This window comes from Haematobia irritans, chromosome 1 (assembly GCF_050003625.1).
Source record: "Haematobia irritans isolate KBUSLIRL chromosome 1, ASM5000362v1, whole genome shotgun sequence".
NCBI classification, from domain to species: Eukaryota; Metazoa; Arthropoda; class Insecta; order Diptera; family Muscidae; genus Haematobia; species Haematobia irritans.
This window is the reverse complement of record NC_134397.1, coordinates 77,085,697-77,112,009: the sequence shown is the minus strand read 5'-3', so window position 1 is coordinate 77,112,009 and position 26,313 is coordinate 77,085,697. Positions and strand designations below refer to the sequence as shown.

Below are 26,313 nucleotides of genomic sequence, written 5' to 3'. Positions count from 1 at the left end.
ATACATGTTTGAGGTGATCATATTCCTTCTCTGGGTGTGCCTGCGAATCATTCGTCATTTAAAAGGTTTTAACCCTATAGCAAAATATCGATATTATGAAATTCTCTTGTAATAGTGATGAAATTTTGATACTTTTGAAGGATATCAATTCTATTACACATGGGTTGATCCCTACAAGCTGCAGTGTTAATCCAATATAAAAAAATATACACAGAATTAAAAAGTAGAGAAAAAAAATATTTGATTTCCATGCCGATAATGCCGTTTATGAGAGGAATATTTGAATATTTAAAACTCCTGATTCCTATTATTACACATCCCAATAAAAAAAGTGAGAAGTTCTTCCAAAAGGCACAACTTTCAAAGAACTTCCAGAAGATGCACTCCCAATAATGTTCTTTATTTTAACTACCCAGAAAGTTCTTTTAATTCGATTTTTTATAACTTGGGTTTTTCATACTTTTAATGGGTAATTTTATCTTTTTTTTTGTTTCAAATAGTTTAAAACAGAGTACGCTTCTTTTGCTGGGATATTGATTAATCTAGCAGGGGACATTGACGCGATTTGCAGTTTTGATAAGAATTTCTGATACGCAATGTAGAACCATTTTCGCTAATGAACATTTTTTTCATACAAGAGACGTACACTCACGCAGAGAAGGAATATGATCACCTCAAACATGCTTCAAGAGCAAAATGTTATTTTTGTGTGGTGACCATGTAACATGTTTGTCACTAAAATGTTATTTTCTCGTCAAATATAACCTGCTTGCCGAAATCAGATACAGGATTTCCGAGAAAATAACATGGTTGCGAAAACCATGTTACATGGTCACCACCCAAAAATAACATTTTGCTTTTAAAACATGTTTGAGGTGATCATATTCCTTCCCTGGGTGCTCCTGGTTACCAGAACCTTCGTCAAAGATATCTAAATAATAGCCAAAGATTGTACACTTAGTTCAGCTAAATATTCTTTTGGAAATCGATGGAAACTGTATAAGGCCTTTGTAAGGCTTAGTTACGTATGAAAATAAATAAATAAATTAAATTAAATTAAAACTTGTTTGTTTTTTACAATTCAGTAAAATCAATCAATAAAGCATTGTTATCGATTATTTAGATTTTCAAAAAACAATTTTGGTTACATAGCCTTTTTAAAATGTTAGAATTATTTTATTATTATTTATCATTGCCACAGAAATTAAGTTTACAAAAATAAGGAAGGAAAATATCATAAAATCTTTGGAATTGTAAAGTTTTACTGTACTTCATTGGTTATCTTTAAGCACATAAGAATTTTATATTTATTTAAATAAGACTAAATTCACAGTAAATATAAAATTATTATATATGATTATTAAGATTGTGTTTTTCTTTGTTTCTGTCTACTTTCACTAGAGATAATAATTCGCAGACCATACTAAAAAAATATTAACTTAAGAAAGTTAACTTGCTTTAATGACGACTTTTGACAAATGCCTAAACCACAAAATAATGTACTTTGAATATGGTTATTACTCCATAGAATTTATTGACGGAACAGGCCCAGTATTTTAATATTTAATTTAAAGCGAAAAGAAGTTTGCCAAATAAAATAGTGGACTTAATTCTAAAGACGCAGTTTAATTTTTCTCCAAAGTCATATAAAAAAAACTAGAATTGCCATACCTATGATATAAATTAATATTGCCAACTAATTAATATTTCGAATGAATATCCATATTGGATATTCTATATGTCGAAAAAAATGCGTAATTTAATTTCCCTCTCTTTTTTTAGTGAATTCGTGATAAATTTATGTGAAGAAAAATATATTAAATAAATTTTTACGTCAATTCAACAACAAAGTTCTAAAAAGAAAATATTGAAGAGCAAAAATATTTAATACGAAAATTTAACGAATTTAAAAAAATATATATAAGCTGCAATAAATATTTTGAAATGTGACTAATTTTTTTTATATATATCAAATAATACATTAAAAATACCAATAACCACACAAATAACCAAGTATTATTTTTATCAACGACAAAATCATCTAAAGTTATAACGATAACAAGTGGAAATATAATCAATCTATACAAACTGCAATTTACAGAATCCTGAAAACAAAAAGGTTGGTATTCCAAATATATATGTAAATAAATATCGGAAATTTAGAATATGGCTCAACAAAATATTAAAGTTGTGTTTAAAAACTTTTAATTGGGCTTGTAGACAAATGATTTTATAGCCTCTAAATCTTTATGTCGAAAAGAGAGCTTTTGCTAATTTTTTATTATAATTCGGAGGAGTTTTGTTTATAAGGTCCGCTCTTTTTATACCCTCAACCATAGGATGGGGGTATATTAACTTTGTCATTCCGATGTAACACATCGAAATATTGCTCTAAGACCCCATAAAGTATATATATTCTGGGTCGTGGTGAAATTCTGAGTCGATCTGAGCATGTCCGTCCGTCCGTCCGTCTGTTGAAATCACGCTAACTTCCGAACGAAACAAGCTATCGACTTGAAACTTGGCACAAGTAGTTGCTATTGATGTAGGTCAGATGGTACTGCAAATGGGCCATATCGGTCCACTTTTACGTATAGCCCCCATATAAACGGACCCCCAAATTTGGCTTGCGATTGCTCTAAGAGAAGCAAAGTTTGGTACATGGTGTTAGTATATGGTCTCTAACAACCATGCAGAAATTGGTCCATATCGGTCCATAATTACATATAGCCCCCATATACACCGATCACCCGATTTGGCTTGCGGAGCCTCTAAGAGAACCAAATTACATCGGATCCGGCTGAAATTTGGTACATGGTGTTAGTATATGGTCTCTAATAACCGTGCCAAAATTGATCCACATCGGTCCATAATTATATATAGCCCCCATATAAATCGATCCCCAGATTTGTCCTCCGGAGCCTCTTGGAGGAGCAAAATTCATCCGATCCGGTTGAAATTTGGAACATGGTGTTAGAATGTAGTCTCTAACAAACACGCAAGAATTGGTGCATATCGGTTCATAATTATATATATCCCCCATATAAACCGATCCCCAGATTTGATCTCCGGAGCTTCTTGAAGGATCAAAATTCATCCGATCCGGTTGAAATTTGCAACGTGGTGTTAGTATAAGGCCGCTAATAATCTTGCCAAAATTGGTCCATATCGGTCTATAGTTATATATAGCCGATCCACAATCACACAAAAATTGGTCCATATCGGTTCATAATCATGGTTGCCACTCGAGCCAAAAATAATCTACCAAAATTTTATTTTTATAGAAAACATTATCAAAATGTTATTTCTACAGAAAATTTTGTCAAAATTTTATCTCTATAGAAAATTTTGTCAAAATTTTACTTCTATAGAAAATTTTGTCAACATTTTATTTCTATAGAAAATTTTGTCAAAATTTTATTTCTATAGAAATTTTTTTCCAAATTTTATTTCTTTAGAAATTTTTTTCCAAATTTTACTTCTATAGAAAATGTTGTCAAAAGTTTATTTTGTCAAAATTTTATTTCTATAGAAACTTTAAACTTAATTATATACGTATTTAATCGGCCTGTTTTAGTTTAATATATACCACGTATGGACTGTGTGGTATATATTACGGTGTAAGGAAGTTTTAAGATACCTTGCCATCGGCAAGTGTTACCGCAACCCAAGTAATTCGATTGTGGATGACAGTCTTCAGTAGAAGTTTCTACGCAATCCATGGTGGAGGGTACATAATTTTCGGCCTGGCCGAACTTACGGCCGTATATACTTGTTTCTATTTCAGTCGATCGATAAAGCTCGTTCGACATAGTAAAACAGGCTGTTGTATTTGGAAAATTAAATGATCGTATTTGTAATAGTTTTTGTTATGAGAAATTCCATTTCACCCTAAAGATATATTTAATTAACAATTAACTTTTTAATTTAGCTTTTGATTGCTTGATTCTGATTCATCCTGAAAAATTAAAGTTCTTCAGGTACGACACATTAAAATGCAAATGAAAAGAAATTAAGAATTGGAAATATCTTGGAACAAAGAGGAAAATATAATTTTTAATTTATTGCTCACAATTTTAAAATTGTTCAATTAAAAAAATTAAGTTTTTCATTCAAAAAAATGCAAAAAAAATTACAAACATGTATGAATCTAGCGCCGTCAATGCAACATTTGGTATGACACAAGCCAATTTCCAATTTTCTAAAGTATATTGTCTTTGATTTCAAGCAATCAGCTGTTGCCAGCTGACTGTAAAACTCCTCTCAAAATGCAAACAAAACTGTATTCTTCTGTAGAATCATCTTTATCACTTTATGTTTGACCAAGAATCAATCATAAAATCATTAAAATACCAATACAAAATCTTCTTAGATGAGTAAGCTTTATTTATCCAGTGTTTGATTTTATGACACCAATTAAAATTAATCCTAGATACATTATTTGGCGAAGCCCTACAGACATTTTGTGGTCATTAATCTGGCGAGTAGGTGGCTGTCTATCCATCCACTCGACGTATATCCGTCATTAATTTCAAATTAACAAATCCAAAATGAATTGTTTAGCTCGGCTCTCTCAATATATGTTAATTATTTGATCGTATATCATCTATCCGTTTTCAAGCTTCTTTCTTTATGTTGTTAAAAAAAAATAAATTAAAAAAAAATAACAACTCTTAATCACTTGACCATGCTTGAGTTTATTTTCGTGGGGATTTGCTTTGGCTATTACACCCGGGAGATGAAAATGACTAACATTTTGTTTGACCTTAAATTATTCTGCGAATTCCGCTTTACCACGATTTTTTGTTTGGCAAATGTTTCCAAACACTAATACCACAAACACGCACACTCGTCTCTGTGTTGATATGTTCGTGAGCAACATCATATGATCATAATACCATATGACGTGGAAAAGCGGCCATATGATTAACTCTCTTATCTCCCTCTCTATTCGCAAAGTGCATACCTTCGAAATCATCTACATTAAATTTGCATAAAATACATTAAATTTGTGAATATGTGTACACACAAATAAGTAATTATCTTATTTTACAAAAAGATGTCAGTAAGCACTTGAAAACTCCCTGTAAGATAAATGCAAATTTTTGAGCAAATGGACGACTTGAATGAAGAGATTTTGCGGGAGATAAAGAAATCATTGATATTTGTGCATTGTCATTCTCCCGCAAATAATGCTAAGTGGGGCAGGTCGGCTTAATTACGATCAATTGAGTCATACAGACAGTGTTGTCAATTCAATATTTTAATTTTCATAATAATATATCATAATAAATCTCACAATGATAGAAAATTATTAATGTCAGGTTGTTGGATTTGTTAGAAACACAGATATGAAAACTGCAAAACATGCTACTGTTTTGCTGCTTTTTTCAACTCGAAAACTGAACGTAGTGCCGGCCATAAAGCTGAGTACTATGTTCAGTTTTCAAGCTGAAAACCAGCTTGTTTCCACGGTTACTTTTTTAATTAATTAATTTAGAAATATAAAATTATTAGCAATCAATTCCATGGACTTTTTCAATCCATTATTTGGCAAGACTTGATCAAAATATTATCGTCTTCATAAATATATTTGTACTTTTAATTTAGGTTTTTGGTGGAAAAACCGAACATAGTACTCAGAAAAATAGACGCATTTTTTAAACTTTTCAAAAAAAAAATATACTTTATATTTTAAAATATATGTTTGCGGAATAGGGATGCCACATTTTGAAGATGCAAAAAAAAGTGCACATACCAAAAAAACTAAAAACATTCATTCAAAAGGTTCACTTTCAACTCAAGCTAATTTTCTTACAATACTTTGTTTGGTGGTTTTGTGAAAAATGTTATTGAAAGAAGTTTGTTTACATTTAGAACAGAGTACAAAATGAAGAAGCAACATCGGAGTGCCCTTCTTCGACTCTGATATATAAAGTAAAACACTATTTAATTAGAAAATAACGGCGTAGGAAAATCTCGTAGTGTGACATTTACATTTATATTCAGTTTACTTTTATCCAAAGACAATTGACTCTAGGTAGATGAGAAATTGGGTACTGAGGAGATCAAACCATTTACCGTGTTAGTTTCATACTCGAACCAAACGCGTATATGACAAGTATTGACATAGCATTAAAATGCAGATAAAAAGAAATTTCATTAAGAAAATTAAGTTTTTCATTTAAAAAATAAAAACGAAAAACAAATAAAAAAATTACAAACATGTATGGAACTAACATGGTAAATGCAACATTTGGTATGATGCAAGCCAATTTCTTATCTTCCTAAAGTTTATTGTGTTTGCTTTTACCATTTATTGAATATCGGAGTAATATTTGTTGTGATGCATACAAAGAGCACAAAAAGAGTACTTAACTAAAAATAGAGCACTTTTGCGTGCTCTTTTGGCCTATCTTGTTTTAATAGCACATTTTGTAAAAAAAAGGAGCACGTCTGGCATCCCTATTGCGGAACAACCTTCAGCTATTATTAGATCCCTTTTATATTTTATAGTAAATTAAGGCCGGTTATATTTTCGGGTTTCGCATTAAAATTTTCGCCGTTACTTTATTGAAATAATTCAATTTCATGCAGATCATTTTACTCAATTGACTTAAAAGGAACATATTAGTTTTCATATATATATTTTAATTATTTTATAAAAATTTATTGCACCGGACTTAACATGTATCTATATATGCAAAAATGTTGCTTAGTTGACAACACTGTTTCATGTGATGTTGCGACACCAAAACAAAAATACTCTTATAAGAACATCATGTAAGCCGGCTTGAACATTTCAATGTCTCTCTCTCTCTTGTGATCTAGTAAAGACACATACCAAGCAATAGTCAACTGGGTAGTTTGTCATACTAACCATTTACCATAAATTGTGTGTAACTCAATCACTCAGCTCTGACATAGCAACATACTTAGGCAACTTCACTTTCGCCTTTATACAAATCTGGTTTTCTGAATTTGGATAATCGGTATTTTTTTCGAGTGTAAGTAAACATCTGTTTTTCTTGTCTGCAAAGACAACCGCCAGAAGACCGAAATGAGCATAGTCATCTACGCATGCACAGTGGTTATATCGGTTAACATTTTCTCCATTTTATATAAATGGGAGTATACACAGAAAAAAAAGTGTCTTATAAATTTAAGGACCATTTTGACTTCCACATAGTTCAACAAATTTACTGTAATATAGTTCATTTTTCGTAACCACAACGAAAATTAACTTAGCTAAAGCAAAACTTATAAAAATTCAGTAAATGTTTTTTAGTTCACTAACTACGAAATGGGAAGGATTTTTCCTTAAATAAATTTCCAACACAGTAGTTAATGCATCGTTGATTCTATTATAAAAATACATGGGCAATATAAAAATCTTACTACTAAATGTGGACAATTTACTAAGACAAAATTTTGTATGGAAAAAAATTTTTGTAGTAAAAATTAACTTAACGACATTACCGATTCGTACGATGACTACCTACAGATTATTTCCCTTTTTATTATATGTTGGAGTGTTTTTACTCACATTGAAAATTTTAGTTAAAATAGAATAAAAATTAGTTAATATAATCCTTGACAGATGTATATAATTTTTATGGATTCCTCATAGATTTGGTATATATTTTACCTTAACTTATAGATGGAATTCCTACTAATCAATAAACGTGCTACTGGAAAATGTGAGTGCATCATGCGAGGGAGTTTTTAGAGACATTTTGTGTATATCTCGTATGATTGTTTGTGTTTGTTATTGCGTCATTTATGCTGTTGTTGGTTGTTTTGATTCTAGAGACAATGGAATGTTCCTTGTGTGTTGTTGGTATCTTTTGTGGTGAGAGTTGTTTTTTTGCAATAGCAAGATCAGAAAGGGAACGTGTGTGTGTGTGGAGTTGTTTTTCTTTACGGCAGGTATGTATCCCTTATGACTATTTGTGTCTTTCAGTTTTATTGTTGCATTCAGTTATGTTGATGCATTTATGAAGTGCACACGTGGATTTAATTTTGCAAAATTGTACGTGCGGTATTGGTGTTTATTAATGAAAATATATTTATTTCGAAACATTTTAGAAACTGAGAAGTGAATGATGTGATGTTAGAGGAATCAAAAATGCTTTTTATTGATAAAAAACAAATAACAGATTAAGGAACTGTATATTTCTGTTAATATGTTAGTTTAAAATTAGTGCGGATTTTAAATTGATTTACATAAAAAATATACAACATGAGTGGTAATAGGATGATTTATATTTATTCTACATCTGGATCACAGGTTGAGAAGCAACCATTTTTTTGAATCTATATTTTTTATGTTACAGCAATTCCTACAGGTGAGTACTAAGTTCGAGTTTAGCCGCTAAAATTAAAAATAAATCACTAAGCAAAGTATAAAATTATACGTCTTCGATACAAATTTAAATATAACTTGATGGAGAATAGCCCAAATCAAGTTTTTTATAAAGATTATTTTTTATAATGGATTATTAAAGAAAACTTATCATGGACATTGCAATTTTAGCCGCTAAACTCGAACTTAATATCCACCTTAAATACTAAATGCTATACTGACAAGTGGAAATTATGTCTAATTTTATAATATTTTTTATTTCAATTATATTCTGAGAATAATTTCAATAACGTCCCATTTGTCCATGGATATGATTCCAATAATGTACCTACTGGATGGATTTTTCAATGTGGTAAGTTTTTCTGTAAACGGTATTTTGTCCGTTTTTAATAAAACCAAAATTTCAATTTATTAAAAATTATTTTTTTCACTTGCAGGTAGACAGGTCTCGTAATGGTAATTTTTGAATATTCTTACTGTTTAATACTAAGGATATCAGGAAATACTCTTGAAAACCGTAAGTTAAAAATCAATATGAACGATAGAATTAATTAATTAATAATATTTTTCTTATATTTTGTATATCAGATGCCTCTAAGCCAAATCCGCCCAACAAAAGTTAGCCAAAATCGATGAAATTGGACAATTCAATTGAATATAGCAACTTATGCCACATATATCTTTCATATGGATAGAAAACATGGACATTTAAATTAATTAGTTTAGTCCTAATAACATAGAATATTACTCTTTTGAAGAAGCAATTACTAACTACCGACAAGTAAATGCGTCCAACGTACTAATAAAAATATTTCCTTTATTGTATATCATAAGCCATAGTTTTGTGTAATATAATAATAATTCTTTGAAATAAAATACTGGTGGTTATAGAAAATTGACTTGTTTTGTACGAAAAATTTCTTAGTTGTATACAGGCTTTTTGTACTTTTGATTCCTCAATTTCTCTACTTTTTTGAAAATTATACCGACAAACAGTTTATTTCAAACCAATTTCTTAATACATGTTTCCCAAAAAATTGTTAATTTTTCCGGATAGCAGGAATATTTTGAATGGGTTTAACTATATTCTTCCCACAGCATAGTAATACTGAACTAAAATACGATGTAATACATGAACTAATTTATAAGAAAATCATGAACTTATCTAGATGAAAAAAATCTTTGGCGCCAAATCATGGTCATTCTTACTATGGGTTAGTTCATTTTTCATAAAAAATAGTAAACTTTTTTTTCGGTGTACGAAACCCCCTTCTACTTTTGGCAATACACACACACTCAAACACTTTAATTCAATTGTTCGTTGGGCGGTATGAATCGTTTTCCGTTTTGCGATTTCTGGTTTGGTCTTTTTGTTTTCAATTCCTTATGCATCGGCTTGTCATTTGAAATGCTTAGTTATTACAACAATTAAGGCTATTGACTATACCTTCCTCAACCCGCCAACATTATTGTTGGAGGTAGCTCTTGAGACAGGCTAAACACACACACACGCACACAAAATCCACCTCAATACATTTCAAGACGAAATGCCAAAACGAAACTCACAAACTTACAAACTTTGAGCCATTAATTCGTTTTGGCCACAAGACACGATAGGCAAGCAGGTCTACTACCGTTGGTCGATCGGTCCGTCTGTCGTCTTTGGGGTTTGCTTTTGTTTTGGGGAAGTTGAGCTGCTGTTGCGGCTTTTGAATTGCCATAGACTGGAGTTTGTTTTGGGGCTTCTTAAGGTCATCAGCACAATAAAACCACTATAGATATGATTTGGACCGTCCGCGTACCCCGTCTGCTATTCATAATCCACCACTCATTGTAATGGCCTATTATTGTAATGGAATAAAGCTAGGAAATATTTGGTGGTTGGGTCGTTTTTTTTTTCTTCTGTTTATGATTTTTTTGCCATCTCATATAAGGCATTCGTAGTACGTTTGGTGTCTATCAATGAGTTGCACTTCCCTTTGAGGGTCTTCCGCACCATGTTGTCTTCAAATGACACCTTAGAGATATGAAAACAGCAAACAGAACTCTACTGAAGAATGACGATAAGGCAGACAATGGGTGAACGGTTAACACACGATTGCAGTTATCACTGCTAGCGGCTACTCATATTCTTTAGCAATCAGCTGATTGATGAGCTTAGACCATTGACAGATAGAAGAAAAACGGAATTGTTTAATGTTGTGACATTTAGTGGAATGATGTGAGCATTCAATTATTTTCGAGGTTACAATGTTTTGTCTCGAAACAATCGCTAATGATTGAATTCTCGATGAGAATCATATTCATGATGTGGTAAAGCTGACATCGATATATCGGAGATCTGCATTGTGAAGAAGACCACTTCTCGGTCTGTGGTTTTTAATAGGCCAATCAGATACACATGATTTGTTCTAAGAGATTTCATATTACACAAAGGCATCCCCAATGAATGTGTCATTGAAAACATAAACGGGTAAATCAACGTTACCTATGATTCAATAATAAAATGATATCTCTGTGACAGTTGAATCCGAATTTTTATGAACTTATTTGAGCATCTTATTGTATTTGTGAATTACTCGTATGGTAATCATGGCAGTCACAGTTGACCAGCAAAAAAATTTGGAAGTTCTCCCAAACGCACAACTTTAAAAGTGCTTCCAGTAGATGCACTCCCAATGATGTTCTTTATTTTAACTACCCAGGAAGTTCTTTTAATTCAATTTTTTATAACTTGGTTTTTTCGTACTTTTAATGGGTAATTTTAACTTTTTTTGTTTCAAATAGGTTCAAAACAGAGTAAGAATTCGTAAAATGGTACAAATCATTAAAATTTTGTCGAAAAACATGCTAAATTCAATCTGAAAAAATTGTGAATTTTTGAAAATATTTGAGGTCAAACGTTTCCGACAAGCGTTAGAGTCCATTAAAAATTATAAAAAATTATAAACATTATTTATTTGACAAAATATCACAGAATTTTTTAATTTACATCCAAAACATTGAATTCGGATCACACCTAAAAAAGTGATGCAAATTCAGTGCAACGGTTGTTGAAATGGAGGACTTCCGTCCTATGACAAGCCCATGTTAAATTCATCGCTTCTGCGTCAATTTTGAACCACTTCCGGATCCAAAAAGAACATTTTCATTACTTTTTTGGCGACGCTTTTTTTGCTGGGTGGTAGAATTCTATAAAAATGGTAGATTTTTTACTGTTTGGTAGATTGGTAGAATTCTTGATGTTTTGATAGATTTTGCAAATATTCCTCTTCACCTAAGAGGTACTTCAAAATTTTCTATAGAAATAAAATTTTGACAAAATTTTCTTTAGGAATAAAATTTAAAAAAAAATGTCTATAGGAATAAAATTAAAAAAAAAAACAAAAATCTATAGGAATTTGACAATATTTTTTCTAGGACTAAAATCTTGAAAAAATGTTCTCTAGGCATAAAGTTTTGACAAAATTTTCTCTAGGAATAAAATTTTGACAAAATTTTCTATAGAAAAAACTGTTAAAATAAATTTTCTATATAAAACACATTTTGACAAAATTTTCTGTAGGAATGCAATTTTGACAAAATTTTCCCTAGGAATAAAATTTTGACAACATTTTCTATAGACATAAAATTTTGACAAAATTTTCTATAGGAATAAAATTTTGAAAAACATTTCTACAGGAATATAATGTTTAAAAAAATTTCGAAAAGAATTTGACAAAATTTTTTCTAGGACTAAAATCTTGACAAAAATTTCTCTAGGAATAAAGTTTTGACAAAATTTTCTATAGAAAAAAACTGTTAACACAAATTTTCCATATAAAACACATTTTGACAAAATTTTCTCTAGAAGTAAAATTTCGATAAAATTTTCTCTAGGAATAAAATTTTGACAAAATTTTCTAAAGAAATAAAATTTTGACAAAATTTTCTATAGGAATAAAATTTTGACAAAATTTTCTACATAAAACACATTTTGACAAAATTTTCTGTATGAATAAAATTTTGACAAAATTTTCTGTATGAATAAAATTTTGACAAAATTTTCTGTATACTCAAAAAAAGTGAACTCTCTATTCCACTAATGCCAATTTAACTTTATTTTAGTTCATGGAATTATTATATATGGAGAAAGTTTCCTTTACTCTAATAATTTGTTGCGTACGTTAGTTAAATTAACTAAAAAACGGGAAAAAATTATACACAAATGTAGTAAAATGTTTCACTAAATTCGTACTTCTCACAAAATAGTTCATTATTTCTTTAAATTTGTAAATTTTACTACAAATGCATCCATCATGAACTTCGTATGTCACTAAAGACATCCTTGCAATTTTGAACTCTAATTTTTCCTTTCAAACTACAAAATTTTCTTTAACAAGTGAAATAAATTAATTATGTCTAATAACTTTTCTTGAATTTGTCGAAAAATATTTACTTATTTTTGTGATATCGGCGTGATGGCAGCGTTTGTAATACTGTTTAATTAAAATTTTCTAAAAATATTAAAAATTTTCTAAAATTAACTAAATGTTTTCTTCCTGCTGGGTTCACTGTTTTTTCAGTGTAGGAATGAAATTTTGACAAAATTTTCTCTAGGAATGAAAATTTGACAAAATTTTCTCTAGGAATAAAATGTTAACAAAAATATTCTACATAAAACAAATTTTGACAAAATTTTCTGTAGGAATACAATTTTGACAAAATTTTCTATAGGAATAAAATTTTGACAAAATTATCTATAGAAAAAAATTATAACAAAAACTTTCTATAAAGAAAAATTGACAACATTTTCTGTAGGAATACAATTATGACAAAATTTTCTGTATGAAAAAAATTTTGACAAAAATTTCTGTAAGAATAAAATTTTGACAATATTTTCTCTAGGAATAAAATTTTGACAATATTTTCTCTAGGAATAAAATTTTGCCAAAATTGTCTCTAGGAATAAAATTTTGCCAAAACTACCTATAGAAAAAAAATGTTAACAAAAATGTTCTATAAGAAAAAATTTGACAAAATTTTCTTTAGAAAATTTTGACAAAAAATAAAATTTTGACAACATTTTCTCTAGGAACAAAATTTTGACATTTTCTCTAGGAATAAAATTTTGACAACATTTTCTATAGAAAAAAATGTTAACAAAAATATTCTATATAAAACAAATTTTGAAAATTTTGAAAATTTCTGTAGGAATAAAATTTTGACAAAATTTTCTATAGGAATAAAATTTTGACAAAATTATCTATAGAAAAAAATTATAACAAAAATTTTCTATAAAAAATTGACAAAATTTTCTGTAGGAATACAATTATGACAAAATTTTCTGTATGAAAAAAATATTGACAAAAATTTGTGTAAGAATAAAATTTTGACAATATTTTCTCTAGGAATAAAATTTTGACAAAATTTTCTCTAGGAATAAAATTTTGACAAAAAATTCTCAAGGAATAAAATTTGACAAAGTTTTCTATAAAAATAAAATTTTGACAACATTTTCTCTAGGAACAAAATTTTGACAAAATTTTCTCTAGGAATAAAATTTTGACAAAAAATTCTCTACATATAAAATTTGACAAATTTTTCTATAAAAATAAAATTTTGACAACATTTTCGATAGAAACATAATTGGGACAAAATTTTCTATAGAATTCAAAAACTGAAAATAAGAGTTTTTAGTTAGTAGCTTTTGATACAATTTTTTATAAATTTTGTTAGATTATTTTGTAATAAATTTAAATTTACCTACAGAAAATTTTGATAACATCTGGTGCAACCGAAGTTGATGTTTAAGGCCGGTATGTATGTACCTCTTGCGAAGATTTTCCTTCCCATAAGAAATGCATAACCATAAAATGCATGGCCATAACAGCGTTATCAAAAGCATATATTGGAGAGAAGTAGACAACTTTTGGCAGCAACCATTTTATTGTTGTGCGTGTAACAGTTTTAGTAATTTATGAACAAAACCGTAAGAGCTTTGTAAAAAAATTACTTTTTAATTAAGAAATGTTTGGATCAAATATTAACAATTTTTAATAGCGATTAGCTGGTTTACAATTTGTGTACATTATGTTTGTAACAAAAATGTTTGGCACATTTTTTAACGTGCAAGCATATAATGTTCATAAACTAGTATAACATGTTTGGGACATATATGTTAATATGTATACCTGTTACGGCCATTTTCATGTAGCTCCGTTAGGCTTTAACTGCCAGTTAACAGAAAGAAAAATGGAAATATCTTTTCTCCGGTTAACTTTAACTGAACAATTTTCAGCAGTTAAGTTTCTAACTGGCATATGGAATATATACGCAAGATGACAGATATGTAGATTTCACGGTTTAAAAGTTCGTTAGCTAACGTAGCACGGAGCTTCATGAAAATGGGGGTTAATGTGTTTAATAGTTATTAATTCAATCAAAAAGTTCAACGGTTTTTTTTCTTCATTATTTTATTCAATTTGTACTTTGGATTTTATTTTCAAGCAATGTTTGGTAAAGAAAACCCATATTTTTATTTTTATTTTGTGCTTTTAACGTTCATTTTCATGTAATTCCGTTAAGCTTTAACTGCCAGTTAACAGAAAGAAAAATGGAAAAATCTTTTCTCCGGGTAACTTTAACTGAAAAATTTTGAGTAGTTAAGTTTCTAACTGGCATATGGAATATATACGCAAGATGACAGATATGCACATAGCATGGTTTAAAAGTTCGTTAGCTAACGCAGCACTAACGGAGCTTCATGAAAATAGGGGTAAGTTAGATTTCCCTTACTGACAAAGCCATTCACATAAGTTTAATAGTCCTGCAAACTCGAGAAAAAAAGAACTATCGTGTAAATTTTAATTTTTAAAAATTCGTCTTACTTTTTACCCCTAGTATTAAAGTATTGGACAAATTTCTATAGAAGAACTTTTTTCCAAAAATTGCCTCGAGGTAGAGAAAATTGAAAATTCTAAGAAATCTTATCTTACGGTATTTTATTTATAAAGAATCAGTTGGGATTAACTGAAACCATTTAAACATCAGTTCACAATGAACTAATTTGGTTTATCAATTTATAAGATTGGCTACTCAGATAATCATATTGGCTTTTTAAGATCCTATCAACTGTCAAAGTGAAGAGCCGACAGTTATCTTTATGTTATCAACACTTGCCAATGTATTCAAATGTCAGATCAATCATAGCAAACGTTTATTGTGTCAACGACAATATTTGACAATGCTCGTCTAATATGATACATATGTACCAAGGGGTGTGTAATTACAGAAGAAAATTTTCTAATAGTTGTAGAAATTTTATTCTATTCCATTACATTCTGACGAGAGTTGACTCAAAATTAAATGGTGGTCAAAGTTTGAAACAAATCAGCTGATGATTTGTGGCAACCTTTTCAGAGTCATAGAATTTGTTTAAAAACAGAAAAATAGAATGGTGGCAGCTAAAATCGGCGACTTAATTTTCACTTCCACAGACTGTAGAAACGAATATGTGACGATGTGACTGTACACGATAGCATATTGCTCTTCGATACTCTTGCATCGCACGGTGCAGCAGGGATGGAAATTACAATTTTTAAGAAAGTACAAAAAAGGTATTTTTTTGAGCAAAAAGGTACTTTTTTACAAAATTTCAACAAAAATGTCAGTGGAAGATTAGTGTCAAGAGCTCCTTTAGACTCAATTTTAAAGAAAATAAAATTTTGAGAAAATTTTCTATAGAAATACAATTTTGAAAAAAATTCCTATAAAAATAAAATTTTGACAAAATTTTCTATATAAATAAAATTGCGACAAAATATTCTATAGAAATAAAATTTTGCAAAAAATTTTTATAGAAATAAAATTTTGCAAACAATTTTCTATAGAAATAAAATTTTGCAAAAATTTTCTATAGAAATCAAATTTTGCAAACATTTTTCTATAGAAATAAAATTTTGCAAAAATTTCCTATAGAAATAAAATTTTGCAAACATTTTTCTATAGAAATAAAATTTTGCAAAAATTTCCTATAGAAATACAATTTTTACAATATTTTCAATTGAAATAAAATTTTGCAAACAATTTTCTATAGAAATAAAATTTTGCAAAAATTTTCTATAGAAATAAAATTTAAAAAAAATGTTCTACCGAAATAAAAAATCTATAATATAGAATCGTATGCTTTTTTCGACTGAAACATTCTTGAAATTCATTAAAATCGTGTTTTTGCCTATGGCTTTTACAAAATCAAGATCTTCTTCCCGCATGAACTTGTCTGTTTTGTCATATTTATAAAAGACTATTAGCAAATAAGGTTGATAAAGACTTTCTCAAAATATTAAAATATTTTATCAAAGCTATTGTACCATAAATCTGATATCGACTCAAAAATGTCTACACAAAAGGTACTAAGTCATTCGCAGGGGTACTACGGTACTGACCACCCTGGTCAAAGTATTGAAAAAAGTACTATAGTACTGCATTTTCCATCCCTGCGATGAAGTTAAATACTTACCGAACGACTCTAGTATTAGTGCAAACCGCAATGGATAACTTGTTAAAAGGTCTTATACTTGATTGTGTTTAGCAAACTACAAAATTCGGTCCAATGGGTTTCTTTGCTAATTCATCTAATTTCAGAATCACCTTATTCCCATCATAACATCGTAGATTTTCAAATACGAAATCTTTTTATCATTTCGGTGTTCGGAGTATACCACTAATATGAAAGATTATAGAATATCACCACAAAGGTCATTTGATAGATGACCAGCAAAAATGATGATTGTCTTTAATAGTTTTTTTTTGTTTATTAAGCTTTATCAACTGATTTTTTGAGATTCATCACTTTTGATTTTTTTCTAATAACCTCGACATATTATGGTGTTCCAGAAAACAACAATGGGCAAAAACCCAATAGGTATATTGTGAGAGAAATAATTGTATCCAAGAAAAAAAATGAATTTATTGAGGTATAAATATGAATTTGATATTTATGATTTTATGTTAGTAACTTCATTTTCTGGGAATACCACAACACTCGCAATAAAAGCAATTGAAACAGCTAAATTCTAAAAGTGATATGTTTGTGCAAACTTATGAAGTCGACTATAGAAACCCTTTTTCCCGGGAGGTTTGTGTGTAATTCTTCACATTGGATTCAGTAAATTATCTGAATTTATTGACAGACCAAGAATTTCCGGTGGCAGCTAAAATCGGCTAAGCGACTCAGCAGCTTCATTCTCTGCTCTCAATTTTCGAGATTTAGATAAATCGTCTCAAATATATCGTACAATTTGGTGCGACCACCTTATATTACAAATATATTTTAGCCTATATTGTGCAATTGCTTATTTTTTGTTATGATAATCCATGCAATATTTAACCATATTACGTCGCAGGATAACAAAACAAAACAAAATAAAAATAGAATCGACCACTTAATATATTTTAATCACTAATTTTGCCCTATTCCGTAATGAAACATTCATGCCAATGAACGCTTATATAAATAGGCTATTATGGATTTTTTGATAGCAATCTAATCCATATCGGATTATAAGACCACAAAAACCGATTTATTATCGTTCCAATAAATACAAGTGGCAAAAAGCCCACCAAGAATGACATACGATCTTGATAAGATTGAATGGACAAGTAAATAGAAGAAATAAATTTTTAAGATTTATTTAGAACGATTGCTGCCGTTTGGCTATTGAGGACATTAAAATCGATGAAATCAATAAAAAGCTGAATGCTACTTTTGTCACTTCAATCCAATTTTGTTTTCCTATTTTGATTTATTTATTATCATCCACCTACAACAATAATAGCAATAGCAGACAAAAGAGAATAAAATTTTCAATTTAATTTAATTACAATTAAACATTAAATTGAAAATTGTTTTCTTATTATTGTAATCTATCATTAGAATATCCACATACAAAATAAACATTTTTCTTTGAGGGAGTTGGAAACAAGTGTTTTTTTTTTAGTCGGCACGATTTTGACATAATTTTTTTTTAATCTATAAAAACAACAATAAAAATATTTTTAAAATAATCTTCATGTATAATCTAATGGATTTGTTTTGTTATTTTCAAATAATTTGCTTGTAGTAGCTGTCAAAGATGTTTGACAAAAACTAATATTCACAAAGTAAACATTGGCGATAAACTTTTGCTTAAATCAAACAACAAGTTTTTGCAGTCATATGATCAATTTTCAATGCAGATATAATCTCAAACAATTGTGAAGAGATGATGGCCTCCAAACTGATCAGATGTTGAAAAAAATCCCAGGATTTAAATGTTTTTTCCCCCAAGTTTTTTCCCCCACTTTATGGTCAACATATTTCACATTTGTGCCATAGCATCGGTGTTATCTATACATTTTCTTTTTCTATGGGATTTTTAAACGAAAAAACAAACTGTACCAATTTTGTAGCAAGCTCAGCGCAATTATGATAATTGCAACATTCATTTGACACAAACATATAAATTGAAAATTGATTGTAATAAAAATTTCATCGAGATAATTTTGGTTTGTCAAATTCTGTTGACACAAATTTATGAAGTTTTTTGCGTCCCTATGTGAATGTAACAAAAATTTCATTTCCGAGCCATCTTACAAAAGTTTTTAATGGAAAATAAAATTGACAAATATGGAAAAATAACAAACTCGGTAAACACAAACCATCAAATGATTATTGTTTATAAAATATTTACTACCACGGTTGCCACTCTTGCCAAAACTACACAACCAAAATTTTAAGAAAATTTTACCAAAAATTTACCAAATGGAAAAATGTCTTATTTTGAAGTTTTTGATCAAATTTTTTTAGAATGTTTTTTTTTTTTTTTAGAGTGAAATGTTTTATTACAAATCGAAAAATTTTTTGACGATATTTCGAAAAATTTTTTTGACGATATTTTCGTAACCTAACACGTATAAACTTAAAATTTGGCAATATAGTCCTCATTAATGGGAAGTACAATTGACATTGGATTAAAGTTCGTTAGTATCTCGATGCATTCATTGAAATTTTATTTCTGCAGAAAATCTTGTTAAAATTTTATTTCCATAGAAAATTTTGTGAAAATTTTATTTCTATAGAAATTTTTTTCAATATTATTCCATAGAAAACTTGGAAAAATTTTATTTCTATAGAAAATTTTATCAAAATTTTATTTCTATTGAAAATTTTGTCAAAATTTTTTTTCTATGGAATATTTTGTCCATTTTTTAATTCTATAGAAAATTTTGTGAAAATTTTATTTCTATAGAAAATGTTGTCAAAATTGTATTCCTATAGAAAGATTTGTAAAAATGTTATTTCTATACAAAATGTTTGTCAAAATTTTATTTCTAAAGAAAATTGTGTCAAAATGTTAATTCTATAGTAAATTGTGTCAAAATTTTATTCCTATAGAAAATAGTGTCAAAATTTTATTCTTATAGAAAATTTTATCAAAATTTTATTTCTATAAAAAATTTTGTCAAAATTTTATTTCTATAGAAAATTGTGTCAAAATCTTATTTCTATAGTAGATTGTGTCAAAATTTTATTCCTATAGAAAATTGTGTCAAAATTATATTCTTATAGAAAATTTTGTCAAAATTTTATTTCTATAGAAAATGTTGTCAAAATTTTATTCCTATAGAAAATTTTATCAACATTTTATTTCTATAGAAAATTTTGTCAAAACTTTATATCTATAGAAAATGTTGTCAAAATTTTATTTTTATAGAAAATTTTGTCCAAATTTTATTTTTGTGGAAAATTTTGTGAAAATGTTATTTATATATATATATATATATATATATATATATATATATATATATATATATATATATATATATATATATATATATATATATATATATATATATATATATATATATATATATATATATATATATATATATATATATATATATATATATATATAGAGCATTTTTTCAAAATTTTATTTCTATAGCAAATTGTGTCATATTTTTATTTCTATAGAAGATTGTGTCAACAATTTTTTCTTATAGAAATAAATTGTGTCAAAATGTTAATTCTATAGAAAATTTCGTCAAAATTTTTTTTCTATGGAAAATTTTGTCAAAATTTTATTTTTATAGAAAATTTTGTCCAAATTGTACTTTTATATAGAAAATTTTATGAAAAGTTTATTCTTATAGAAGATTTTGTCAAAATGTTAATTCTATAGTAAATTGTGTCAAAATTTTTTTTCTATAAAAAATGTCGTCAAAATTTTATTTCTATAAAAAATTTTGTCAACATTTTATTTCTATAAAAAATTTTGTCAAAATTTTATTTCTATAAAAAATTTTGTCAAAATTTTATTTCTATAAAAAATTTTGTCAAAATTTTATTTCTATAAAAAATTTTGTTAAAATTTATTTCTATAGAAAATTTTGTCAAAATTTTATTTCTATAGAAAATTGTGTCAAAATGTTAATTCTATAGAAAATTGTGTGAAAATTTTATTTCTATAGAAAATTTTGTCAAAATTTCATTTCTATAAAAAATTTTGTCAAAATTTCATTTCTATAGAAAACTGTGTCAAAATCTTACTCCTATGGAAAATTGTGTCAAAATTTTATTCTTATAGAAAATTTTGTCAAAATTTTATTTATATAGAAAATGTTGTCAAAATTGTATTCCTATAGAAAATGTTGTCAAAATTGCATTTCTATAGAAAATTTGTCAAAATTTTATTTCTATAGAACATTTTATCAAAATTTTATTTCAATAGAAAATTTTGTCAAAATTTTATTGTTATAGAAAATTTTGTCCAAATTTTATTTTTATAGAAAAATTTGGTCAAAATTTTATTTTTATAGAAAGTTTTGTGAAAATTTTATTTATATAGAAAACTTTATTTATATAGAAAATTTTGTGAAAATTTTATTTATTTCTATTTTATTTTATTTCTATAGCAAATTGTGTCAAAATTTTATTTCTATAGAAAATTTTATCAAAAATTTAATCCTTCGTTTTGTTTTGTTATTGTTGTTTTTTTCCTTTTAATCATTGTTGTTGTTTCTTCGATTTCAGCTTAAAACCATGCATTGACTAAACTACAAGTGTAGTTTAACCAACAAAGGAAAATAATGTTTGTCATATTTATTTGGGCAAAGCCCTATAGACTATATGGTATAACAATGGACTGAATAGTCTAAATGAGCCTGATACATCGGTCTGCCACCTAACCTAACCTATAGACTGCAAGATGGTTGGATGGACGCACGTTTCGGAATTACCACATTCTTCATCAGCATCCTCTACTTGCAGCAAAACTATCAACCAATTGTCAGAATAAATTCAGGCAGTTCACTAAAAAAACAACAAAAATTTATTCCTATAGAAAGTTGTGTTAAAATTTTATTTTTATAGAAAATTTTGCCAAATTTTATTTCTATAGAAATTTTTTTCAAAATTTTATAGAAATTTTTTTCAAAATTTTATTTCTATAGAAAATTTTGTCAACATTTTATTTCTATAGAATTTTTTTTCAAATTTTTTTTCTATAGAAAATTTTGTTAAAATTTTATTTCTATAGAAAATTTTGTCAAAATTTTATTTCTATAGAAAATTTTGTTAAAATTTTATTTCTGTAGAAAATTTTGTCAAAATTTTATTTCTATAAAAATTTTGGTCACAATTTTACTTCTATAAAAAAAATTTGTCAAAGATTTACTTCTATTGAAAATTTTGTCCAAACAAATATACTTTTCCTCTGTTGGTTAAGCTACACTTGTAGCTTGTTGTAAGCTGAAATCAAAACAACAAATATGATTGAAGAACAAACCAACAATAAAAAAATTAAAACAAAATTTTATTTCTATAGAAAAATTTATCAAAATTTTATTTCTATAGAAGATTTTGTCAAAATTTTATTTCTTAGGAAAATTTTGTCAAAATTTTATTTCTATTCTATAGTATTATTTCGCAATAAAATTGAAGTAACTTTGGAGCGGATAATTAACAAACTCTACCAAAACGTCTATCTACCAATCTACAGTAAAAATCTACCATTTTTGGTAGAATTCTACCAACTGTAACAATCGTGTGTACTACACGCTTGTCTTCCATGTCAATTTATTCTAAGCCCTAACTATAACAAATCGTTCAATTAATTACTAACAATATTATGTAAATGTGTTTATTTAGTTTTTACTATAAACTATAATAAATCACTTTAGTACATCTAATTGATGGTTTTGATAAGATACCATCTACACCTGTAGTAAATATATTTAATATTTTAATTGGTCTAAACTCAATGCTAATTTTATTGTAATTATTCACACACAAGTTTAAAATTGACATTCCATATCAAATACAAAATTCCTGATTGATTTTGAAATTACAAGATAATTGATAGGCGGGCATTGTAACAGAGAATTTCCAAGAAGTGTCATTAAAACTTTTGTTCACAATGAAAAATTCCTGGTGAAAAAAGTTACGCACTATCCACTAAATTAATAAAACAATAGACATACATACGCTTTTTTGTTCTAATATTTAGTTGGTAAAAAGCACATTAAAAGCTTAAAAAAAATCCTATTTTTATTAACATATCAATCACTTTTCTTTGAAAGTTTCAAAAAGGACATTCTATAAATGACAGCTGAAGAAGGTAGACTTCAACATTACCTCAATCGTAACTAAAAAGTGTCATTCACAATAAAATATAGCACATTAATCTTAGAAATGTGGCATAAAACGTGGCACATGTTGTTTCAACAAAAAAGCAATTCTTGAACCCTGTGTTTGGTATTGTATTCACGGTGACAAATGCTGATATTAGTTTTTCGCAGAAACGAACTTAGTACTAAGCATTAAAAATAAAAATCCTTTGAAATATTAGCATACTTTTAGGCGCCGATAAGTGTGTTATATTTATACTTCATAGTCTAGCGTACAATTCGAAACATTTTTACTTTTTAAAATGTTTCCCAACGTAGTTTCAAGAAACAAAAAATAGTTTTTTTTTATTTTAATGTGCCTAAAAGCTCCTAAATGGAATCATTATGTCTTAATGTGAGAAATAGTTTTTTCACGTAATCGAAAATATTTGAATGTTTCAGCAAACAGTGACGGTTTCCCCTGTCTCAGAAGACGTTTTGGTGTTTTAGCAAATTTTTTCTGCTGTGTCTACAAAACCAATTTCTTTGGTTGCATTTCATTTGGTGTCCCAATGGAAAATTAATATCATATATTTTCTGATTTAATAAAGCATATATTTTCTGAAAAATTAGTACATAAAAATCTCCTTTTATAATCTGAGAATGTCTGAGAAAAAAATGTGGATTTCTGTTCATTTATATGACAATCACATCTGGCTATAAAATCAAACAATCAATCTTTTTCAAATTCAAATAATCGCCACACTAGAAGCCATATAAACTAAAATTTTTATTATTTTATTATTTCTATCTGTCAACGACACAAAAGAATATTAATGAATTTAACATTTTTAAACATTTGGCTATTTCTTATTTTATTTCTTTTGACAGGGTAGAGAGAATATTCAAATCATTAAACGTTTCATGAATTTTGTTTTTGCCCTAATATACTATTGTTACAAATTCCGATTATAACAGTGAGATGCAGTTCGTATGACCAAAAAATTTGAAAGTGACTCCTTTGTTTTTTTGCTTTGAATGCTAATGTTGTAGACCAGTTGTATGCTTAGTGTTAGTGTTTTGAAGTGTGATGCTGATATCACTTCCAAATATGGATTGGATTGGACCTCTCCAATTAAAAGCATAGATTCACACCTCTAAATGTTGATTTAATTCTATGTGACGTTGCATCAGATGTTTTTATCGTAATCGATGTGTCATAAGTTTGTCGTACCCGTCATGTGAAGAGCTGTGAAATACAGTCTATATTGTTGTGGAAATGTCTCCGTTCGCAGCATAGTTCGAGACGGAGACATTGATCGCCTTCTTAAAAATCAACTACACTGAAACAAAAATGTCATCACAATAAAAAATATTTTTCATTTCCACAATGCAACATTCTTTATGTACATTTCACTACGATAACAATATATTTCACAGTAGTTAATGACATATTTTTAAATGAGAAATTTTGTTAATAAATCACAGAAATAATTTTTCCTTAAAATTAAGTAAAGGAAGCTAAATGTTATTTTTAGAAGGTGATCATGTAACATGTTTGTATCAACCATGTTATTTTCTCGGACATTTTGTTTCTGATTGCGACAACCATTTTTTTTGTTTAGCAAGAAACCATAATTTTTGCAGCAAACATGTTCCATGTTCTCCATCCAAAAACAAGTCTTGCTTTTTTTAACCAAAGATTCAATATTTCAGTTAATTTAAAGCTTTTGTAAATCAAAAATGTGTTTCTTTACTTTAAGGAAAATTTTCCTTAGTTCAAAAAACATACGACTTTAATGAAGGGTTGCCAATTTCCAAAATGTGTGTCCTAAATTTAAGAAAAAATATTATTGAAGCAAAGGTTATAAACTTTATTTTAATTGTTGTTAATATTTTGTAAATTGCCCATCCTAAAATGAAGGTTTCGTTATCTTAAATATCACGTAATTTTTGTTTTCAGTGTAGGAGGTGATCATATTCCTTCTCTGCTTGTGTCATGGCTTTGTCGGCTTTGAAGGCCATAATTCGTGCCAAAATTATCCAATTCGAACAAATCTAAACTGATTCTAAAATTGTATATAATTTCCAACATTTTTTTCTTTTTTGGAACAATAACATTAAAATAAAAAATATTTTAATATTGTTAATATCAGCTAACCTATATTTATGAAATTGTTACGGGGGTTCAACTTACTAAAAACAAGTATATACAGCACTAAGTTCGGCCGGGCCGAATCTTAAATACCCACCACCATGAACCAAATATTAGGGTTTCCTTTGAAATGTCAGGAGGGCTTGAGGACACTTCCCGAAGATAAATTTAAAGATTTCACCTATGAGGACTATATCAAATTCTGGATTTATAAGAACCATTTTTGTTTGAGTTTTAGAGGAATCATTAACATCTCTTGTAAGTCTGCAAGAAAATTGTAAAATAACGTCTTGATTTGAAATCTTAAATCTGTAGATTTTCACCCGAGAAGTCAAATCTGGAAATTTTACATTGAGTTTCAAGCAATTTTCATGATCAGTGCGCCTTCTACACCCTCAAGAAGTGAAGTCGGTCTATATGGAGGCATTACCAAATGGATCGGTAAAAACTTAATCCGATACACGTTTTTGTGAGCCTAAAATACCAGAATATTTACAATTTCAGGCAAATCAGATAAAAACTACGGTTTCTAGAAACCCAAGGAGTTAAATCGACGATCGTTCTTATGGGGGCTATACTAAAATATGGACCGATACTCACCGTTTTCGGCACACCTCTTTGACCCGAAAATACCTCTAGATTTCCAATTTCAGGCAAATAGGATAAAAACTTCGGATTCTAGAAGCCCAAGAAGTAAAATCGCGAAATCGGTCTATATGGGGGCTATACCAAAATATGGACCGATACTCACCATTTTCGGCACACCTCTTTATGGTCCTAAAATACCCCTAGATTTCCAATTTCAGACAAATTAGATAAAAACTACGGTTTCTATAAGCCCAAGACCACAAATCGGGAGGTCGTTTTATATGGGGACCATACCAAAACATGGACCGATGCTCACAATTTTTGGCACACCTCTTTATGGTCATAAAATACCTCTAGATTTAAAATTTCAGGCAAATTGGATAAAAACTACGATTTCTATAAGCCCAAGACCCCAAATCGGGAGGTCGCTTTATATGGGGACTAAATCAAAACCTGGACCGATATAGCCCATCTTCGAACTTGACCTGCCTGCAGACAAAAGACCAGTTTGTGCAAAATTTCAGCACGATTGCTTCATTATTGAAGACTGTAGCGTGATTACAACAGACAGACAGAC

The 26,313-nt window shown here is 28.3% G+C and overlaps 1 protein-coding gene across 13 annotated transcripts in view; it reads left to right on the top strand.

The window, feature by feature from the left end:
• mtd (TLD domain-containing protein mustard) overlaps positions 1-26,313 on the top strand; it is a 467,609-nt gene that overhangs the window by 160,660 nt on the left and 280,636 nt on the right. For 10 of the 13 annotated variants that reach the window (XM_075290858.1, XM_075290860.1, XM_075290859.1 and 7 more), the window contains exon 2: positions 1,783-2,119. The exons of the other annotated variants lie outside the window; for them this stretch is intronic. The gene's annotated coding sequence lies outside the window, so the exon portion shown is untranslated. The remainder of the gene's footprint in view (positions 1-1,782; positions 2,120-26,313) is intronic. 13 annotated transcript variants of the gene reach the window in all.